Source organism: Columba livia, chromosome 2, assembly GCF_036013475.1.
Source record: "Columba livia isolate bColLiv1 breed racing homer chromosome 2, bColLiv1.pat.W.v2, whole genome shotgun sequence".
Classification (NCBI taxonomy): Eukaryota; Metazoa; Chordata; class Aves; order Columbiformes; family Columbidae; genus Columba; species Columba livia.
The window spans coordinates 125,429,297-125,450,584 of NC_088603.1; positions in this window are offsets into that span (position 1 = coordinate 125,429,297).

Below are 21,288 nucleotides of genomic sequence, written 5' to 3' on the forward strand. Positions count from 1 at the left end.
CACAGCTCAAGCTGTAGAAAGAGTTCAATGGAAAGCATGGTCCCCCCGAGCCCATGGGTGGTGAACACCACCCCAGACAGGCACAGCACCAGCCACATGGGCCATACCCACACTCCAGCTGCTTTCTCAGGAAAGGAGAAAGAAGCCTTTCCCAATGTCATGCTGCTGTTTTCCTGCCTGAGCAGCTCTTGTACCCAAGGAATTTCATCCATCACATGCAAGAGAGGACACACATCCAATCAGAGGTGCACAGCACTTGCATTTGTCCCTTTCTCACACTGGTAACCCAGCACTGACAGGTCAGAGCACCCAGCCATGCCTTCTCTGCGATACCTTGAAGTTGTATAGCATAGCAACATATATTTTCAGAATATTTTCAGAAATAATTTCAGCTTTTAAAAAGATTCAGTATTAAATGTGCAATGATAAAACAGTGAACAGAATACTCTAAATACATGTATATTGTTAACAGTAGAGTTAAATATTTCCTAGCAATAATTTTTGATATATTTGAGTTATTTGAAAAAGACTACTACTTTGGTCTTTGAGATTACACAATCCTCTTTTACAACTTGACAGAAAATATCTGGGGGGGCGGGGGGGGAGGTAAGTAATTATTTGCACATAAAATCTTCAGTATTAAGCTCAGCTACACATACAGAAAAACAAACAAAACAAAACACACATTATTGGCTTTTCATGCAGATGACAGATCAAAATGATCCTGCTGAGCTGTGCTACCTGTGTGATTGGACTCCCCACTGTGTCCAGAAATGGGTGTTGCTCTCTGTTTTTCACAAGCAGGTTCCATTTGGCTGCTAACCAGCCACAAAGTCAGATATTAAAAAACAAAAGCCATGAAAAATGACATAACAATGCTGCCAGCTTCTCCTTCTTTGTTTATATCTACTATAATCTGAAGACAAGATGCAAGAATTTACAAACACATACATACATAGACAAACACGCTTCAATTTCTTTCATGATTGTAAAATATCAGATGATTTCTGTAAGTTGATTATTAAGTACTTAAAAAGACAAAAATAGTAAGAGAGTAAATTCATCTTCCACAGCACAGCTGAATTAAAAGACATGAGCGGGTCCTTCTCTAATCCCCTAAACCTCTTTGCCTTATTCTACATGAACCTTGGAATTACTGTTTCCCAAAAGCAGCTCAGCTGTCACGAGAAAAGTCATAATTCTGTATCTTCAGAGGTAATTTTGGTGCAATGATTTCTGTAGTTCTTTGAAATAACAGGAGAGGGCTAAATTTCAACTGTTAGTTACACTTCCAATAGTAGCTTCCCTGGGGCTGAGTCAGGGTGTTTGCACAAAAGCACCTGCCCCCATAGTCTCTCTACACCAGAATAATAGGAACTGTGGTAAGGATGGGGAAAAAAAAACAAAACAAAACAAAAGAAACCAAAACAGCACAAACAACAAAAAACCCTCACAACTTTAGAGGGTTGGAGAAAAGTAATGGGAATGTGGGAATGACCAATAGTTCATAATGCCTTACCTGAGTTGAGTTTGTTTTGCTCATTTACATACAGGCTTGTGAGACCAGAATACTTGTCTGGTTTCTCTAGCTACGTTAACCTGGGCCTGTGCAGCTGTGCCACCACCAGGCTCACTTCTCTGCTTTTACCAATTCAAAACAGAAGAAAAACAAACAAACAAATACAAAACAAAACACCAAACAAACAAACAAAACCACGAACAACCCTTTGAAGCTCTGAGGTAGTGGTGCCCAGAGCACCTGTGTCCAATGGATCTGCAGCAGAACTGGGCAGAACAGAAAAAAAAGGACAGAACAAACTGAATAGAGGAAAGGATATCTTTTTCTGAAAGATACCTTTGCACAAACTTCCATGACCTTATTTTTATGCTGTCCAAACATAACAAAATTTAACTTAAAGTTTGTTGGACAACTCTAGTCTAAAATTACAGCAGCAATAGCTGCAATCTGCAGTTTTGACAGTCTTGGAAGGAAAGCGCTGCCTTCATGTCCTTCTAGTGTCTCCTGTCTGGATACACAGGAGACTTTGTGTAAAGAAAACTGGAGGGGAAAGGGTTCATGGCACGAAGCTGTGGCTGGAAAACATGACTTCTAACGAAGGACTTCAGAGGGTGGACCTGCAACAGCAGCATTTCCCTGAGGCTCTACAGCTGCCCTCCCATGTGGTGAACTTGTCCACCAAGCCCTGTGGGGCCACTAACCCACAGCCCTGGGAAGCTGGGGCACCAAACACCCCAAGCCACAGCTGGAGCATGGCCACCATGTACCACCATGACCCACCAGTGGGTAGGGCAAGTCTTGAAGAAAACAAAACAGGAGCATGGAACATGTGCCTCAGGGGCAACAAGCAAGATCTGACTGACCTGTAAATTAATCAGCATAACTGACCATCTGGATGAGGCCTCAGCTTTGCTAGGTATTTCATTGCTTATTAGAGGAGGCAGAAAAGGAGGAAAGCATTGCAGCAGGAGAGCCAGTTCATTTGAACTCCCAGAATGACTTGCATTTGGCAACTACCATTAGTTTTTTGACTCAATTAAGAGCAAGCCGAGTCTCCTGAGTGATTTGCTTGCTCTGAGAAAATAAAGCAAGACCAGGAGGTTTTGTTTTTTCTTTTAAAAGGCCAACCAGCTTTGTCATGGGTCAGCACAGAAAATGACGGGTGAAATTCCAGGCTGGCCAGAGAAACTGACCCCCTGGTGTCCCTGGTCCTCTCCTTCCTCACCTTGGCCTCTGGAATTATGCTCTGATCCTCTCTCAGTACAGAAAGAGAAGGACTGCTGCCCAGCAGCACCCACAGGCAAGGACTTGTCCTTTCCTCCAGCTGAAGAGATGGGTCTGAACTGGTCACTGAAAGGCCTTTTTATATGGAGTGAAGGCAGGTCTGAAGGGAAGCAGGGATGGAAAAAGTGTGGTTCTGCAACCTCTCAGCCATCTCCTTGCCAGAGCTGCAGAAGAGGACTAGGATAGGAAAACGCCTCTCAAAACTCTGATCTGTGCTTTTCAGGTGGTCTGCTTCATTCTGGGTGGCTTAAATTCTTTGCTATAAACAGTAAGGGAGAAGGATTTCAAACAGCATCTCAGGTATCATAGAATCACAGAATGATTTGGGTTGGAAGGGACTTTAAAGGTCCTCTAGTTCCAAACCTCCCGCCATAGGCATGGACTCTTTCTACTGGACTAAGTTGCTCAGAGTCCCGTCCAACTTCCAAGGATGAGTCATCCACAGCTCTCTGGGCCACCTGTTCCAGTGCCTCACCGTCCCCACAGCAAATAATTTCTTCCTTATTTCCAATCCAAATCTACCCTCTTCCAGTTTAAAAACATTACCGTTTGTCCTATCACTACATGCCCTTCCAAAAAGTTCCTCTTCAGCTTTCTTGTAGGCCCCTTTTAGGTACTGGAAAGCTGCTCTAAGGTCTCCTCAAAGCCTTGTCTTCTCCAGGCTATGCAGCCCCAACACTCTCAGCCTGTCTCCACAGAAGAGGTGCTCCCGCTCTCTGATAATCTTCATGTCTTTCCTCTGGACTCACTCCAACAGGTCCATGTCCTTCTTATGTTGGGGGCCCCAGAGCTGGATTCAGTACTCCGGGTGGGGTCTCATAAGAACAGATTAGAGGGGGAGAATCACCTCTGTTGACCTGCTGGCCATACTTCTTTTGCATCAAGCTTATATTTCTTCTCTGCCAGCAACCTGCCAAGGACCTTTGTTAATTATAAGTTTGGCTGGAGTGTCAAGTAAGATTGAGACTACAGTCAGCTCTTTTCCAGAGTCCTTTCCTTCCCTGTGCCACCTTCTCACCAAGCCATAGCCTTTAGAGAATAAATACAGAGGTTTTCCATAGAGAATGGAAAGAATAAGGCTACAACTTTGCTTAAGCATCAGGAATAATTTGTAATTCCTGCACAGATTTAAAATGGCAGGAAAAAGAACAAGCCAGAAGACAATTTAGAAAATCAGCTATCTATCCTGCAAACCCTTCATAAGGCTGCCCAGCTAACATGCATTAGAAGAGGTAATCTACAGCATATGCTATAACTTCCTAATCTCAGTCTGGCTCCACAATATTAGTCCTATTTATAGACTGCAAAATGAGAGTAGACCAGAGTGATTGCTTAATCTGATATTCTGTGTAAGAGAGGCTTTAACATTCCCCTACATTAATTCTTGATACAAGTCCAAGAGTCAATTTAGCTAGTTCATTAGTTTTCAACCTTTTACAATTTGCATACCCTTAAACTTTACAATATATTTGAAGATGCTCTACAGGGATTTCAGGCCCACTGAAAATAAACTTGCTCTTTGTTGCCTATCTTAGATCCCTTCAGAGTGACCTCCAGACCACCAGGTGTTCACAAACACATTTTAAAAATGCACATTACCTTTCAAAAAGCATCCAGTCTTAATTAAAAAAAAAAAAAAAAAAAAAAATTGAGAAAGAATAGCCCTCCCCACAATGCCGAGTAATAAATTACCCTCATGTTTAAAAGCTCACCGTTTCTCACCCAAAGTTCTCTGGGTCCAGCTTCCAGACAGTGTATGCTGCATCTGTTTGCCACCTAGGCTGAAAAGCCTCCATTACCGTGCTCCTCTCCTGATGTGGACTCTCAGAGAGCGATCGCATTGCCCTTTCGCCTTTCCTTTGATAAGTTAAATGGATTTAGCCTCCCCCAGCCACACTACAGGGTATATTTCCCCACCCATTAATCATTCCCCATTATAATGTAAACAAAACCAAAAGGTATTAAGCACATTCTGTGTATTTCTCTGTTCATACTTGTGTTACTGCCTGGTTTAAAAGACAATTTTATCTAAGTAAGTTATAGATCATTAAGCTGAAAAAAAGTTTGCCCGTTACTGCTGTTTTACCATCTTGCCCCATCTTGTCTCATTAGCAGGAACTGATTGAGCATGAAGGTGTTCCCTGGCTGTCAGTAGATAAAGTAGGTGCTCTTGGCTTTCATCTGTTCTGAATTCTCCTTGTCTCATTATCTTCACAAGGTCAGATTCTTTGACACCAGGACTGCTTGCTTAGCACTCCATTCTGGTAATTACTTGCCTGGCAACCTTAACCATAAGTAGATTGCATGTATATGGCAGCAATGAAAGTATCAGCATACAGGCCAACAGCCATATATCCATATAATACAAATACCATTAGAAATGTGTTCATTCTACTGATGTAATTGTTATGCTTCTATATTATCACACTGCTGCAAGCACGATGTACACATTAAAATGCATGGTTTATATTACAGCACTAAAACCAAAGTTGCAATTCAGCTCTCTTTTAGGGCCAATCCCATAGCCTTTTTTCCACGAAACTTGTGAATGACTTATTCAGAAAAGGCTAAGCTGCACTCCTCTGAATCTTCTTTTATACCATGTTACAAAGATGTACTCAACTCCTGAAATTATAAAGTTGGTAGAAGAGTTTGGGAAATTCTGAAGGGTGACATTCATTGTTAATACAAAGACTATCCTCAAATCAGTGCAGGGTCTTCTGCAAAATAAATGCCTCCCCTTTTATCTGTTTATTGTGAGAATGCAAAAAAGTGCAGCCTGTGGTGGATGCCTTGCCCAGGTCTCCTTTTTCATCATTTTATGTTCACAAAAGTACTTTCTCTAAGGCAAATCTTATCTACACCATTCATCAAAAATAGTTGAATTGTGTTTCAGTCACTGACTTCTGCAAAGTTGTAACAATAATATTTTTGTTGTTTATGTTGCAAGAAAATCGATGAAAAGGATAAAAATGTGAATGCCTCACATTTTGGCAGAATGCCTAAACAAAAATACCTTTGTAGCACTGCAGTACAAGCTCATTTATAGCAGATTTAAACGTACTCCTTCTGCTAATGCAGTTCATCCTCTGATCACCTCATCCTTCTTAATGTGTCAGCGATATTCAGATTTACGACAAAGCTTTCAAATCACCTATTCAATGTGATTTCAAAGGTGGTGGAGTATCTAAATAAAAATCTGTACATGAGACACTAGGGGTAGGTATCACACTGTACTTACATCGTCCAGTTTATTGATGGTGGTCATATCATCCACATTTCACAGATGGAAAAACTGATGCCCTGAGAAATTAGATGAGTTTGCATTAATCATATAGCAAGTCAGAAACAAAAATTAGACCTGCTACCTCCTAGTTTCTTAATCTAATCTGTCTAGCTTGTTTTACTTTTACCCCTCTGACAGCCACAGCCCCACACTCAGATACAAACCCACATACCTACCTTTCCACTCAGAAAGCCCTTGGTTCATTTCTGATCCTCTCTACAGCTCACAGCCCTCTCTCCAGGCTCAGACCCATTTATCCCAAATTCAGTGATAAGTATGTTGTATGGAACCATGTCAAAGGCTCTACATAAGTCAAGATCTTAATATTTAATTTAAAGCTGTGCAAGATTCCCTGCTGGTAGCTAACGAAGTAACAAAATCTGCTACTTTCTCCTTCTCAGTCCCTGTTTTGGTGCTTTTCCTGAATTACAATCTCTGCAGTAGTACTGCTCTCCACTCACTTTGGGAAGTTCATAGTGTCTCTCCAAACCCATAAACTTTACAGACTGAGAAATGACAAACAAATCCAAAGAATAAGCACAGTCTAATAACCACATCAACACAGCTTTCCCATCATGTCTTAATTCTGTTTTAGGAAAGATGATAGCCAAGCCCATGCTTTAGTCCAGCTCCTATTTCCAAGGCAGGCCGAAAACAAGAAGCTAGCTGGTAGTTGCTCATCCATCAGTAGGTAATGGAATAACAACTGAAGTCTTTGATCCCAAGAAAAATTACATGCTTTTCATCTGTGTGGGTTTTGTATTAGTTCACACTAAAATTATCATCACAGACAATGGAGTCACAGATTTAGAAAGGAAGAAATACGTGATTACGCCTCATGGTGGGGACTTTACACCTTGTGAGCTCACTGATTAGCCCCTGTCTCCCATTCCCCTTTGGGAAGTTGGGATCATTCATATTTGTGTCGCAATGCTGAGCTTGTATGGCTCATTGGCCATTCAAGGAGAGACAAGTGCTAATGAACCTCAGTGCTGTAGTCCTAAATACCACCACAAGCTTTTCTATGAAAAAAATCTCTGTTATCAAACAGAGGATTTTTTTCCTGATCTAAAATGAAAACTGTAAATGTTGATACTGTGAGGAAAATATATAAAAACAATTCATTTCAGAAAAATATATGTATTTCAGTCAGATACTGTTCTTTGAGAATAGCACTTTTTCATCAGCTGAACTCCTGGTTATTTCTAGGAAAGGCAAACATCCCAATATGTTCTTCAGTGTCCAAGTCATACCCAATCCCAAACCAGAGAGCATTAAGAACTAACATGCTTGCAGGTCTTCTTCGCCACTGCATCACAGGAAGGCTGGGGCTGAGAAGACCATTATTTGCTGAGTCCAGTGGCAGAAACACTGTAATCCCTGAAGCCCTGGCTTTAGTGAGGGTTATGTCCCAGAATATTCCTGCAGAGACAAGATGTGAACCCTAGCTAGAGGTTTAGATCCCAGGACCAATCAGTGCTATGCTTGCTCCCTTAACAGCTGCAGAAAGGTTAAGTGATTGAGCTGCCCTAATGTTGCAAACCTTGGAAGCCCTGGGCTTGTCAGCTCCATGGTAATGTGAGCAGCAAGGCTGCCACAAAAAATCGGTTCCTAGGAGGCCCAGGCTCCTACACAATCTGGGCAAAAAACTCTGACATCACCAAAAACAAACTGTTTCCATGAAATGCTTTGTGGATGTGGGATTTTCCAGCAAAATCTTGTTCTGATTGGAAATCTGCAGCCAGCTCTGCCCTGGAACTGCTGAAGTCAGTGGGGTTTGTACAATATGCCCAATATCACATTGAGTTCAGGGAAGTTTATTGCAATTTAAGAAAAAAAAAAAAAAGTGTATACAGAGATTGTATTAACATTATTCATGGTCGTTAAAACTTAGCTCCCGCTAAGAGCATCCATGTTAGTCTCATGCATGACCAAAGTCCCACCTAGGATGCTTTGTCAGACATAAGTGATGCATGAGTCCTCTGGTGGCACACTGCACAAGGGTCAGTTCGTCTCATATAACATTGATAAAGTGTGGCCCTGTATCCCTAAGTTTACCCTAGAACTGCAGATCCAGCTATCTCAGCAGATTCCTCAGATGCTGCCTCTGCAGCATGTTAAGAGTTTTCCACCAGTACTAAAATCACTGACCCAGCCCAGGTTGTTTTATTTCCTCATTTGCCCAGGGAGAAAGACTCTGATACTTTTTTATTTTTGTGAAGGACAATGTATGACAAGTCTTATAGAGTCTTTCTTCAGTGTAAACAGGCAATAGTTCTTAAGGTCAAACAAGTACAGATTCTCAGGAATGAATAATTAACAGGAATATACAAAATGTCAGAACTCAAGTTTCTAGGATTTGCTAAAACACAGACAAATTGGAATCTGACAAAAACAAATTGTGTTTAATAGCCCTTAAAGACGTGATCCCTGAAGCATCCTGCAGTACCCAAGTCTCCCCTTGTCCAACTTCTTTCATCTTCATTTATACCAGACAAAGACTAGGGAAAATAATGTTTGAACTTTAAGTAATAAAATCAGTTATAAAATCACTTACTTTATCACACATTAAATACATTTTCCCACTCTTGTTTTTTTTAACCTTCCTGACTATTTTTAGTGACTGCAGTTTCCAGCCGCATAGAACCACTCCTCCCAAAGTAACCCAGTGCCATGGGTGTGCTGCCTTGAAGGCACAAAAAGGAGCAGCTCTTTTGCGCTCTGCTCTCCAAAGTGATGCCAAACCTTGTGACTGTAGATGACACAACACTGAGCCCAAGTTTCCAAGCCAGAGACATGAGATAATATATAGGCTCTAGCTAATTCAGTCAGGTGGATTACAGTTGACTTGGAGCAAGGACACGGTGGGGTCACATATAGATAGACCTTATGGGGAAAATCATAAACCAGTGTATAGCTCTTGGTTTATGCCTCTTATGTCCATATTTAAACCAGCGATGTCAGTTTGACGTAGGTCTCAGTCGAACTACATCATCAGTCCATAAAAACTGAACTACTTCTGAATTATGTCAATACCAGATTAGTCTCACTGAAAGAGAAGAATCAGACCATCCACCAATAATGAAACAAAGGGAGAACATCAAATTGTTATTTATTCCACACTGGCCTTTTGGACATTTCTTGGTCAGATTTATAGACCAACCCTTCAACTTAGAGCTCTAAAACCAGGAGATCCAATGGAATTATGCAGTTGCAGAGACTGGGCAGTGAATCTGGATATGTCCAGAGTGAAAGCAAAAAATAATGAGATAGGACTGTTCAGAAGAGAAACTACACGTGAAGTCTTCTGTTGTACGTGAAGGCTCCTCTGTTGTACACACTGCATTCAAGGAAAAGACATTTTCTCACAGACATCACTTAGCATATACATGGGAAGTATTTTCACTACACATCAGTATTAATGAAAAGAATAATTACTTTGACACATAATCATTTGGAATATGGGAATATGCAGAACATTCAGAATTCTAAGGTGTTTCTCAGCACATTACATTGTTAGTTGATAAGCTGGGTAAATTCTTCAGAATTTGTGCTGTATTTTTGTTGAAGTGACATAAGTGACAGAGGGGATTCAAGCAGCACTCTGGATACCAAAATCTCATCTTGCTGTCAACAGACACAGTCCACCAAACAGCCAGCCAGCCAGTCAATCACCTATACAACCTATATATAGACAGAAACAGCTTTAGACCTTGAACTGCAAAAATGGAGCCTCCCAGGCAGAAAGCTCAATGAAATCCTTAGAGACTGAACAAAGCATGTGACAGTAACTGCTGGTACTCACTGTCCAATGCCCCACTTCCACAATGTGGACTATAATTGCCCATCAAAAGTGTCCCCAGCATGATTTATTTTGGTTCAAAGATTAAGTGAAAGTTGAGAAGAAATATATAGAAGACGTGAGAGGTGAGGCCGGTGGGCAGAATGTTAACACCTGAGGAGATCTTGCTGAAGACACAGAGTGTTTCTTCGTCTCTCAGGCAGCATTTATACAAACAAATGAAGAAAATCTCAGGGCAAAGGCTCAAGCCCATTGTCACTCACTGTGCCAGCACACTCCTTGGAGCAGTTTTGGTGTGTACCAAGCAGGAACAGCCCATCCTGCCTGGGTATGGCTCAGAGAACAGCACAAGCCAGGACACATGCCCAGGCAGGGAGCTGCATATAGACACCCTTGTTTCAAGGGGAACAAGAGTTTAGGCAGGTGAAAGGGAATGTACCGTGTTGCTTGGCCTCACTGCCAGAAGCCTGTCCTGGAACATTTTTCATTAGTAGAAAAGGCATGGCTTAGTCAAGCTTTTGCCAAAATACGTGGGTTTTTTCCACATCCTTCTGTTTGTATGTCAAATTGGCATGAACTCCCACGCTCTGCAGAGGCCATGTGTGCAGTGATAAGTCAGCTATATTCCTCAGAAACTTCTCCATACTGGACCTCCAGCTGAATCTTTATCCTCAGGCTGCAATAGATAGTTCTAGCAGTTTGTCATCAGCTCCTCTCAGACAGATGAGACTTTAGACCCATTTATCATCTTTAGCAGTTTCATATTTTTGAAGCAAGAAATTCTTCTCCCTTTTGCTGTTCAAGTGTTAGTGCCATACCTTCTATAGTTCTGATAGAAAACAAGGAATACTGTGTTTCCTCTTTTTCTCATCATTCAAAATTGTATAGAAACTTGTGCTCCAAACTGAAAAATATTCATATTTTATTTAAATCAATAAGATTTTTACTTTGCATGATAGATCACATGATTTTATTTTCTTACCTAACTCAGGTAAGTTTCTTCTTTGTCGTACACTTGGTTCATTATCTTGACATCCAGATAAAGGAAACAAAAGTATTTGAATAACACAGCAGTAAACTTTTTCCATTCTGACTCCAGTCAATATTTTTCTGTGCAGTTGCATTGGCCAGAGATCTTGCAAGGATGCTAAATTTCAGATTTGTATGGAACTTTGTTTCCAGATGTGTATGCAGTATAAAGAAACAGACTAAATTTAACTTCACCAAGAGACAAAAAGTCTAAAGAAAAAAATAAAAAATTCAGTATTTTTAACTATTCATAGATCTGGTTATTGTTACTTATACAAGCATCCAGTCCTAGTTAATGTCTTAATCTCAACAACATCCTATTACAAAGAGTTCTACCATTTGTTACCTTTTATTACTATTAAACAATAGACCCTCATTTCTAAATCCATCTTTACCTTTCTAAACTGATTGTCACCACATTTATCATGGAAACTGTTGGTATCAAGGTTGGGGACAGTAATATTATTGTCCCAAAGCTAGTTGTGTTTTACATGGACCCTCCCAAACCATAAGGGCTTAAAGAATGCTTAGAGATGCAGAATACAGGATGAGTCCGGGCTTTGAACCTTGCTCAGCCTGAACCATGCAGTAACAATCTATTTAAGGATTAGCCAAATTCAAGTTTAGTGGTTGGGCTAGTCCTAATCACTGCCAGCCATGCCCAGGGGATATTAGCATTTCCAAGGCAGAGGCAGCCCTGGTCTCCTGGGAGGAAGCTCAGTACTCCTCCCTGGTAGAGCTAAGGATTAGGAAAACGTAAGGGAAGATTGAGAGAGAAGATTTGAATCTGAATGGAGCCCTGTGGAAAACCCAAGAAGGGGGCTGTGTCGGAAACCAAGCCTACTTTCCCCTAGAACCAAGTTAAAATCCTCTCTCAGTACAGTTTATTTAGTGTAACTAATTATTATAACAGAAAACACCTCTGCTTAGTTGTTTAAAGCCCTTTGAGACCTGGAAATTGCTGCTTCTTCAAGCAAGAATTCTCTTCTGATCACTAGCAGCAGCTGGAAATCTTCCAGACAGTAGCAAGAGTTAGTGAGGAGGAAACATGTTATAAGAATGGGCCACAGATGTGAACGCTCTCTCCTCCATTTCATTGGGCTGATCAGCTAAAGATAGTTTGCAGTTTCCTGACTGGTGTTGTCCTGAATCTTCAGACCACAAATGCAGTTGCTTATGATCTTCTCCCTCCTTTAGAGCAACTGGGCTGCTGCTGTTGTCTCATACAAAAATGAGTCATCAAAATAGGTGTAGCATCAACCACCTCAGTCTGAACAGAATTTTTAGGAATCAGTAACCTCTGTGTTGGAAAGATACTGGCCAAAAGCAGCTTTTAAATTGAATGTGTTGACACTTCCATCTTGTATTGCAGACACTTATTCACTGTTGTTATACTAAACCAGGAGGAACATCATCATCTGTAAAGGTGCAAGCAGACAGATGACCCAAGAGTGTTGTGCTTTTGGGAGGTCGACGAGCCACTTTTTAAGTCGCTATTCGAACTAAATTATCAGTAAGTAGAAAAGCGTCTGAATCACGTAGACAGTTTTCACAGTTGCTGGAAGGCATTCTATTACTGCCGCCTGTCTTTGTAGTAATGTCAGCCCTATGTGTTAAGGGGGTAGTGAGAGATCTGTTCCCTGGCTCAAAGCACATACAGTGCAATACCATATGCTCCCATCAGAAGGAACCGTGGGTGCTCACAACCAATCAAGATCAGTCTCTCAATTAGGCAGATCATAGGGTTCAAACACAAAGGAGAAGTGGTAACTCCCAGTGATGCACTTATTTTCTTAGCTGTGTTGTTTCTATGTTAGATTATGGCTGAAAGGCTTTGATGGAAAAAAAAAAAAAAGTGTTTCAAAGAGGAGGTGTCACAATATGTCATTTATAAACAGTGAATTATATTGCATCATACACATTTATAATACATCCACGTGAACAGGTGCAGATACATGCAGGCTGCTTGGTCGGTGCTCTCAGATGGCTGGACACAAGCCAGCTCTCCTCTCGAAGCTGTTTAGACACAAACCAGTAATATACACAGCCTGTCATGAGGCCTTATTGACTTGAGCGCAATGCAATGTTAGCACGGTTATATAGACCAGAAATGGCTCGTGTCTGGCCAGCTCAGAGGGTGGGGAGACAAAGCTCACAGCTACATCCACCCTCAGGAGAGGGCACCCATAGATTTCCCTGAACTCTTCTGATTTGCTAAGGAAGATGACAACATCTGAGATACAGCCAGTGACAGGAGGCATTTTCAAACTCAGACAGAGTTTAAAAGAAAGTCTTTGGTGTGGGAATAAATATCTATATAGATCTTACCTCCCTTTGAGCTTTGTCTTGAATTTTTACAATGTTCATAGATATGCTGATAGAAAAAAAAAACAACAGTGTTGCATGTCTTCCAAGCATATGGCTCTCCTTAGAGCCAACAAGGCTTTTGTATGAAAAATGAATATGAAATCAAGACAACATTTTAGTATACAAAGTGAATTTCCTCTAACACTACATACAACAAATAAAAAGAGAAAAAAAAAAAAGGTGGAAAATCTGTAAGGTGATCAAGCTACCAGTGAGCTTAACTCACGTCCACAGGCTACCTCAAAGAAAAGATACAAAACAAATGAACAAACAAACAAAAATCCTCCTTAGAGATCACACCAGTCAGCTGGCCAGAAAAAAATGCCAAAGCAACAGTGTACTGGTGCCATCTGGCTACTTCTCCTCCCTCCAATGGCTCCCTGCCATATTCCTGACCAGGATATTGGAAGAACCAGATACAGGCCACATCCAAAAAAATCCTCACAGGTTTTATACTGGGCCCAGTGGATGCTGGAGCAGGTTGCTGGGAGTCAATGTTATATAAATGTCATGCAGTACGAACATGCCCTAGAAGGCTAATAACTGAATACTAAATCTTGCTATCTTAAAGGAAAATTGGGACTTCAGAGAAGTAAAGGCAGCCCCACATTCAAAACAACTAATGTTGACAGGGAGCAGCATGTAGAAACACTAGATTTTCTCCTCCGTGTCTACTTTTCATTTCAAACTTCCCTTTTGGATCTAAAATGGGCCTGTTGCCTTGAAGAAGACAAGATTTGGGGTCACTTTGCCAGAAACTAGTCTTTACCTAAGTTGAAGAAAGCCAGGTTGTGATTATCAGACAGTTGTATTTATTTTGCCTGATATAAATGTAATCTAGGGATTGAAAGCAAAACACTACATATTCAGAAGATAATTCACAGTTTTAGATATCAACTGAAAATCAAAATATGCACCATTTGCAGTCAGCAACATTCGCGAACCACATGTATGGGGTATGTACAGCTGGTGTAGAATTTAATTTGAATGCTATTTATGTGCTATGCATGCTGCATATAAAGTAGACTGTCAACTGTTCACTTCCAAAAAAGGAAATAAAAGATACAAAAATTAAACCTACAAACCCTGGGCACCTCAAGTTTTCAATACAAGAACAATAGGCAGAATAAGGTTTATACCTAGTTTTAATTCTCCAAGCTTTTTTCAGTTTGACACAACCTTTCATGTGCTTGGTGTATTTCTCTAAAACATTGCATGATTTGTAATTGTCCATGTGTGGTTATGAAATTCATTTCTCTCTGAGGCACAGGAGTGACCCCTGCTTAGCAAATATATATTCCTTGGATCTTTTCAGCTTCTGCATTTTAATACAAGTAATTTATATCTGAAATAATTTTAGTGCTTTTAAAAAGTGTGAGATTGCCAGATATATAAGAAAGAAGTGCTATTTTTTCATATAACGTATACAGTACAGGCTTTTGCAGTGAAAGTATTCTGACACTGCCTTAATAAATAAGCAAAAGACAGGACCTCCAGTTGGAAACTGGAGAAGTTTACTTCATGTTCATTTGGTGTGAATTAACGTCACAGAAAACTGCACCCCACTATTTTAAAAGCTAGCTCAGAATGACTTAGGAAGAACTCCTGCAATTTATTTGACTTTCAAACAAAAATAAAAATAAAACCTGAACCTTTTCTTCCTTCAGTCTCCCTTTTACCTTCTCTACAAGTATGAATTAAATTTAGTTCTATGCAGTGCCAATACCAAGCACACCACTACTGAAAGTGGTGATAGGGATAGCAGCAAAAATATGTGGAAATGCCTCTATTTAGTCTAAAATACATCAGATGACCTCCTTTAGAAACCTATACAGAGCTTAACAATAATGGTAATACAGAGCTATGCGATAATAATTTTTACTAGTGTCAGATGTGCTACATTTGTGCCAACAAGTAAAATAAAACGTGGCCATTTGATAACCCTCAGAGTAAATGAAGTACCACAGTTTGAATCTTCTCCATCCAAAATGAGGTGGCCCATCCACATGGGCTGTTGAGAGTCCTTGCCACCTACCAAGTGCTGCTGGACATCCTCTGCAAGAAATCATGTGTCCCATGTAGTGACCTCAAGGTGAGAAGGGTCTTAGAAGCAATATGATCCCACCATTGACTCATGATATTCAGGGAAGTGAGCATCCTTGCCACCACAACTGACAGTGGATATCTAATAAAGTAACAAAAGTACAAGACTAATTTAAGCCAGAATAACAAGGTGTTCAGCTATGCTGCAGCTATCAAACTCCCCCGTCCTGCTTTGAAAATAGTTCCAAAATGATCCTTTTAATGTCTAAAACAGCCTAGATGGCAAAATGGGGGGGGGGTTGTCCCTCATTTGCAAAAAGTATTTTATGATCTGGAAAGTTAAAAAGTCTTAAGTTGATTTTAAGGAAATTCTACTTTGGCATAAACACAAATAAAACATGCATTTGTAGCCCAGAAACTGAAATTACTTCCATAAGCAACTACTGCATTTCGGTCTTTCCCCTTAAATATTCTAAGAACTGTAGATTAATTTGGTAAATCTACATAGAATTCACATTCGTTGGAGAAGATTGGGGGTTGGACTAGATGACCTTCAAAGGTAACTTCCAACCCAAAATATTCTATAATTCTGTGATTCTATGAGTAGCACACTAAAGACTACTCTTCAGGAGAGCAGACTTCAGTTTATTCAGATATCTTATAGGTAGGATCCTGTGGGAGGCAGCTCTGAAGGGTAAAGGAGCTTATGAAGACATCTTCGAAGACAGCATCCTCCAAGAACAAGAATGGTTCATGACAATACTCAGGTAAAAAAGGTAGATGTACAAGGATACAGGCTTGGCTAGACAAGGAATATATGGCAGCTCCAATGCAAAAAGGCTGTATATGAGAGGTGGAATCAGGGACAGGCTACAAAGGAGAAATGTTCAAATGTTGCCTGGTCATGTAGGGATGATGTTAGGAAAGCCAAAGTTCACCTAAAGTTGACCTTTGAAAGAGATCTCAAGGGCAACAAGAAGACCTCCTACCACTGTGGTAGTAGAAATAAAAGGCTGAACAAAGAAAATGTGAGTTCATTTCTGAATGGAGCAGGTGATCTAGTGATAGTGGACACAGAGAAAACTGAAGTACTCAATGCCTTTTCTGTTTCAAACTTCCACAACAAAGTCTTGCAGGCCCCTTTGCTTAAAAAGTTTGAGAGGAAGAACTATCAGCAGTGGTTGAGGATCCATTCAGGGATTATTTAAAACTACTTGACCCATGCCAGCCCATGGAACTGATCAAGCTGTATCCAAGGGTAATGAGAGACCTGGTAAATACCCTTGCAAGGTGATTCTCTATCATTTATTCTAAAATTGTGGAGACTGGAAGAGATCCATGACTTCTTGAGAAAGTCAAGAGTTGCACCTATCTTCAGAAAAGGCCAAAATGGCCATGCAAGGAAACTACAGGCCAGCTAGCTGCACCTTGGTGCCTGAAAAAATTGTAGATAAATAAACTTGGAAAACATTTCTGGGCACATGAAGTAGATTATTTGGAACAGTCAGCATGGATTTACTAAAGTCTTTATGCCCAACAGACTTGATTGTCTTTTACAATGAAATGACTAGTATGGTGATCAACATGATTGGTGGATGTCATTTACCTCTATTTTATAATAGCAAGGCTTTTGAAACTGCCTCCTGCAATATTCTTATATCCAAGTTAATATGTTTTGGTCTGGACAGCATACAAGTAGATATGTGAAAAGCTAGTCAATGGTTGGGCTGGTTAATGGGTTGAACTCCACCTGGAGGCCAGTTACAAGTTGAATACTGCAGGATCTGTACCAAGCCTGGCCTGTTTAACAACTTTATCAGTCACCTGGAGGAGGCCACATAATGTGCTCTCATCTTGTTTGCAGGTGATACTAAACTGGTGCCTGTCTGTATGCCCAAGAGCAAGGTCAGCATCCAAAGGGACCTAGACTGGCTGGAGGAACTGGCCAACAAGAACTCTGTGAAATTATTAAAGATAAATGCCAAGTCCTGCACCTGGGAAGAAAGAACCCATTGCAGTGATACAGGCTGAAGATGCACTGGCTGTGGAGCAGCTCAGCTGGAAAGGACACAGAGGTTTTGGTACACAGCAAGCTGAACACGAGACTGCTGTGTGCCCTGGCAGACAAAAAGGCCTACAGCATCCAGGTCTGTATCAACAGCAACAAGGCTAATATATCAAGGGGAGCGTTTAATCCCCCTTCGCTCAGTAGTACTTAGATGCCATGTACAGTACTGTCCCCAGTTTTACCCCTCCTGGTACAAGGAAGACATTGATCAGAGTGGGTTCAGAAGAAGGCCAGAAACATGATCAGCAGCTGAGGAAATTGTCCTCTGAAGATAAGCCACAGAACTTGTGCTTGTTCAGCCAGGAGAAGAGAGCATTTCATAACAGCCTTCCAGTACCTATGAGGAGGTTCTCAAGAAGAGGGGTACAGGCCTTTACATGTGTGTGTGACAAGAGCTTGAGCAGGAGTTTTGACTGTAAATCTGAATTATTCTGTGATTTTGCAATTAATATTATTATTATTTAATTTCAACTTATGTATGTGCAAGGCAAAATTATTCCTGTGGGGAAGACAGAAAACTTGGCAATCTCTGGAATTTCTATCCCATAATTTCTTTCTACAGAAAGACTTACCCTCACAGAACACAGTGGCCTTCCTTCTCACTTCTTCTCGGCCAGAAGTATTTCCCGGCTTCTCCATCTCTTTTTCACAACAGCCTTCATAGTCTAAGGTTCAGAAGTTTACGCCACCCCAGATTATACTAAGCAAATGGGGGGCTGTCCCAGCAGTCCCCCCAGATTGTTCTAAATCTTTTAAAGCTTTGGAGCTTTAAGGGGTTTAGGAACAGGAAGGAATCACTGAACAAAAACAAAACTTGTCTTGCTCTCTGTTGTGCATTGTTTTCCATGTTCCTCACTTATGAAGTTTAAGTCCTTAGAATAATAAACAAAGAACTATGATAGGAATAGTAAAAATGTGCTATTATTCATACAGTAGGCAGGATTAGGGAGACCACATGTGGAAGGCTGCACCCAGCACTGAGATCTATACTTGGAAAAGGATCCTGATTAGGATACAGATTGAAAAAGGTTCAGAAAACAGTTGCAATTCATGGTCTGGAAGACCTGCCTTACAATGACAGAATAACACAGCTTGATATGGTTTCTCTAAGAAGAAGATACTGCAGCTCTTAGGGCATAGGAGACATTTCTGTTAGTAAGAAATCTGTTCTTTCCAGTAGACAAAGGAATAACAAATAGGAGTTAGATGTGTCTATGCAATCACAGGGCTATGACCTCTGGGATTATGAAGATATTGTGAGATGGTTCACATGGCTAGAGATCTGCACAGGAGTTACGGGCTCTTCAGATGGGACAGGCCAGGAAGACAGTGAGAGGAAGTTGCTCTTTATGTTAAAGAGCAGCTGGAGTGCATGGAACTCAGCCTCAGGACAGGCAGAGCCAGCTGAGAGCTTATGGTTCAAGATTAGCAGGCAGACTAACATGGGTGTCATTGTAATTGGCATCTGCTACAGGGGACCTAGTGATGGAGGACACAGAAAAGGCCAAGGGGCTCAATACCATCTTTTGCTCAGTCATTATCTGTAAGAGCAGTCTTCAGGAATTCCAGGCCCCTGCTACCAGAGTGAAAGTCCAGAACAAGAACCACTTACTCCTGTTAGAGGAGAATCAGGTTAGGGAACACCTAAACAAACTGAACATACACAATGAGGCCTGGGGAGCTGGCTGATGTCATTATGAGGTCATTATTTTCCTTGAAAGATCTTGGTAACTGGAGGAAGTTCCCAAAAGAACAAAGCAAGGAAGTATCAGTCCTATCTTGAAGAAAGGCAAGAAGAAAGATCTGGGGAACTAAAGGCCAGACAACATCACCTCATCCCCTGGGACATGATGATTAAATTCCTCCTGGAAAAAATGTATAAACAAAAAAAGTGATTGGTAATAATGAGCACGGATTTATGAAGAGGAAATCATGTTTAACCAGTCAGATAGTCTTCCATAGTGGACTGGCTTGGTGGGTGAGGTGAGAGCAGTTGATATTGTTTGCCTTGACTTCAGTAAGCCTTTTCACACTGTCTCCAATAACATCAGCATAGATAAGACGACAAAGTAGATGTTACATAAGTACACAGCAAGATGGATTGAAAACCAGCCAAAAAACTGAGCCCAGAGAGTTGTGGTCAGCAGCACAAAGTTAATTCAGAGTCAAATCATTAGTGATGAGGTTCAAACTGGTGCAAATACTGTTTAGCCTCTTCATTAATGACCTGGATGCTTGGACAGAGTGCACTGCTGCAAATTTTCAAATGATACAAAACTGGGAAGAGAGTCTGATACATATGGTTGCGCTACCATTCAGAGGGCCCTGGATAGGCTGGAGAACTAGACAGAGTGGAACATCATGAAGTTCAAGAAAGGGAAATACCAAGTCTTGCACCTAGGGAGGAATAGCCCAGGCACCAGTATATGCTGGGAGCTGACCAGCAGGAAAGTAGCTCCACCAAGAAGGACCTTGGGGACCTGGTGGACAACAAGCTGACCATGAGCCCACAACGAAGCAAAAAAAGGACAGCAGTATCCTGGGCTACATTAGTTCCCAGTAGGTAAAGGAAAGTGATCTCTCTCCTCTACTCAACACTGGTGAGTCACATGTGTGGCAATGTGTCCAGTTCTGGGCTCTACAGTATAAGAGAGATATGGACTTTCTGCAACAAGTCCAGTACAGGGCCACAAAGACAGTTAAGGGACTGGAGCATCTCTTTCTTGAGGAGAGGCTGGAAGAGCTGGAACTTTTCAGTGTGGAGAAGAGAAGGCTCAGGGGGATCCTATCAACAGCTGTAAATATCTGATGGAAAGAAATGAAGAAGGAGTCAGACTCTTCTCAGTAGTGCCCACAAACAGGACAAGAGGCAATGGACATAAAAACAGGAAAGTCCATGTGAATACAAAAAAAAAAAAAAAAAAAACACCAAATAAAATAAAATAAAATAAAATAAATAAAAAAAAAAAAACACAACACATTTTCTTACTGTGAGGTTGGTCAACATTAAAACAGTTTGCTCATGGAGTCTGTGGAGTCTCCATCCAGGGAGATATTCAGAATGTAACTGGAAATGGTCCTAGGCAACCCGCTATAACAGATCCTGCTTGAGCAGCAGGTTTGAATCTGATGACCTCCAGAGGTCTTTTCCAGCTTCCACAATTCTGTGATTCTCTGAAGTTTCAATAGGTCGCAAGTGACACTGTATACATTTCATTTAGAACTTACGTAAAATGTTAATAGTAAGGGTAATTAGACTGCTAAATTTTTCAGTCACTCTGATAGCTTCTCATCAGTTGAAACCTCTGAATCAAGAGAAAAAGTCTGGTTGAAAGAATTGCTCCAGCTCACCCAGGAACTAGAATTTATTTCTAACAGGCACAGAAGAAAAATTTTGCAGTCTGTGTCACACATAAGTTAGATCAAAATGTACAACTTTGTTTATCAATGTTGGCCTGCTTCTCTTTGGTTCTTCCACTGAACCTGCTTCAGCATGCTCATATACAGAGATTAAATTATTATAAGGGTGTTTCCTGATTTTAAGATCTGTGAGTAGCTGAACACCAGTTCTCTATACCGCAATGCATATTTAAATGTAAGTTTTAGCATACTTGAAGTGCACATGCAAATTCTTGTAGATATAGCAGGTGCATTTAAATGAATGTAAATTCCCTTTCAAAGGGTAGATGAGAGTTACATTGTAATAAATTTTGTATACAAGAATTTCAGAAGAGTTGACAAAGAAGCTCAATATTGTCTATAACTATGGAATACTGGAAAAGTTCAAGTTGATTAAAAATAAGGTAATATCATGCCCACATCTTAAACAAAATTACTGAGTTGATTGTAAATCTGTCAGCCTCACAAAGAAAGAAGGTTTTATTAAAGGA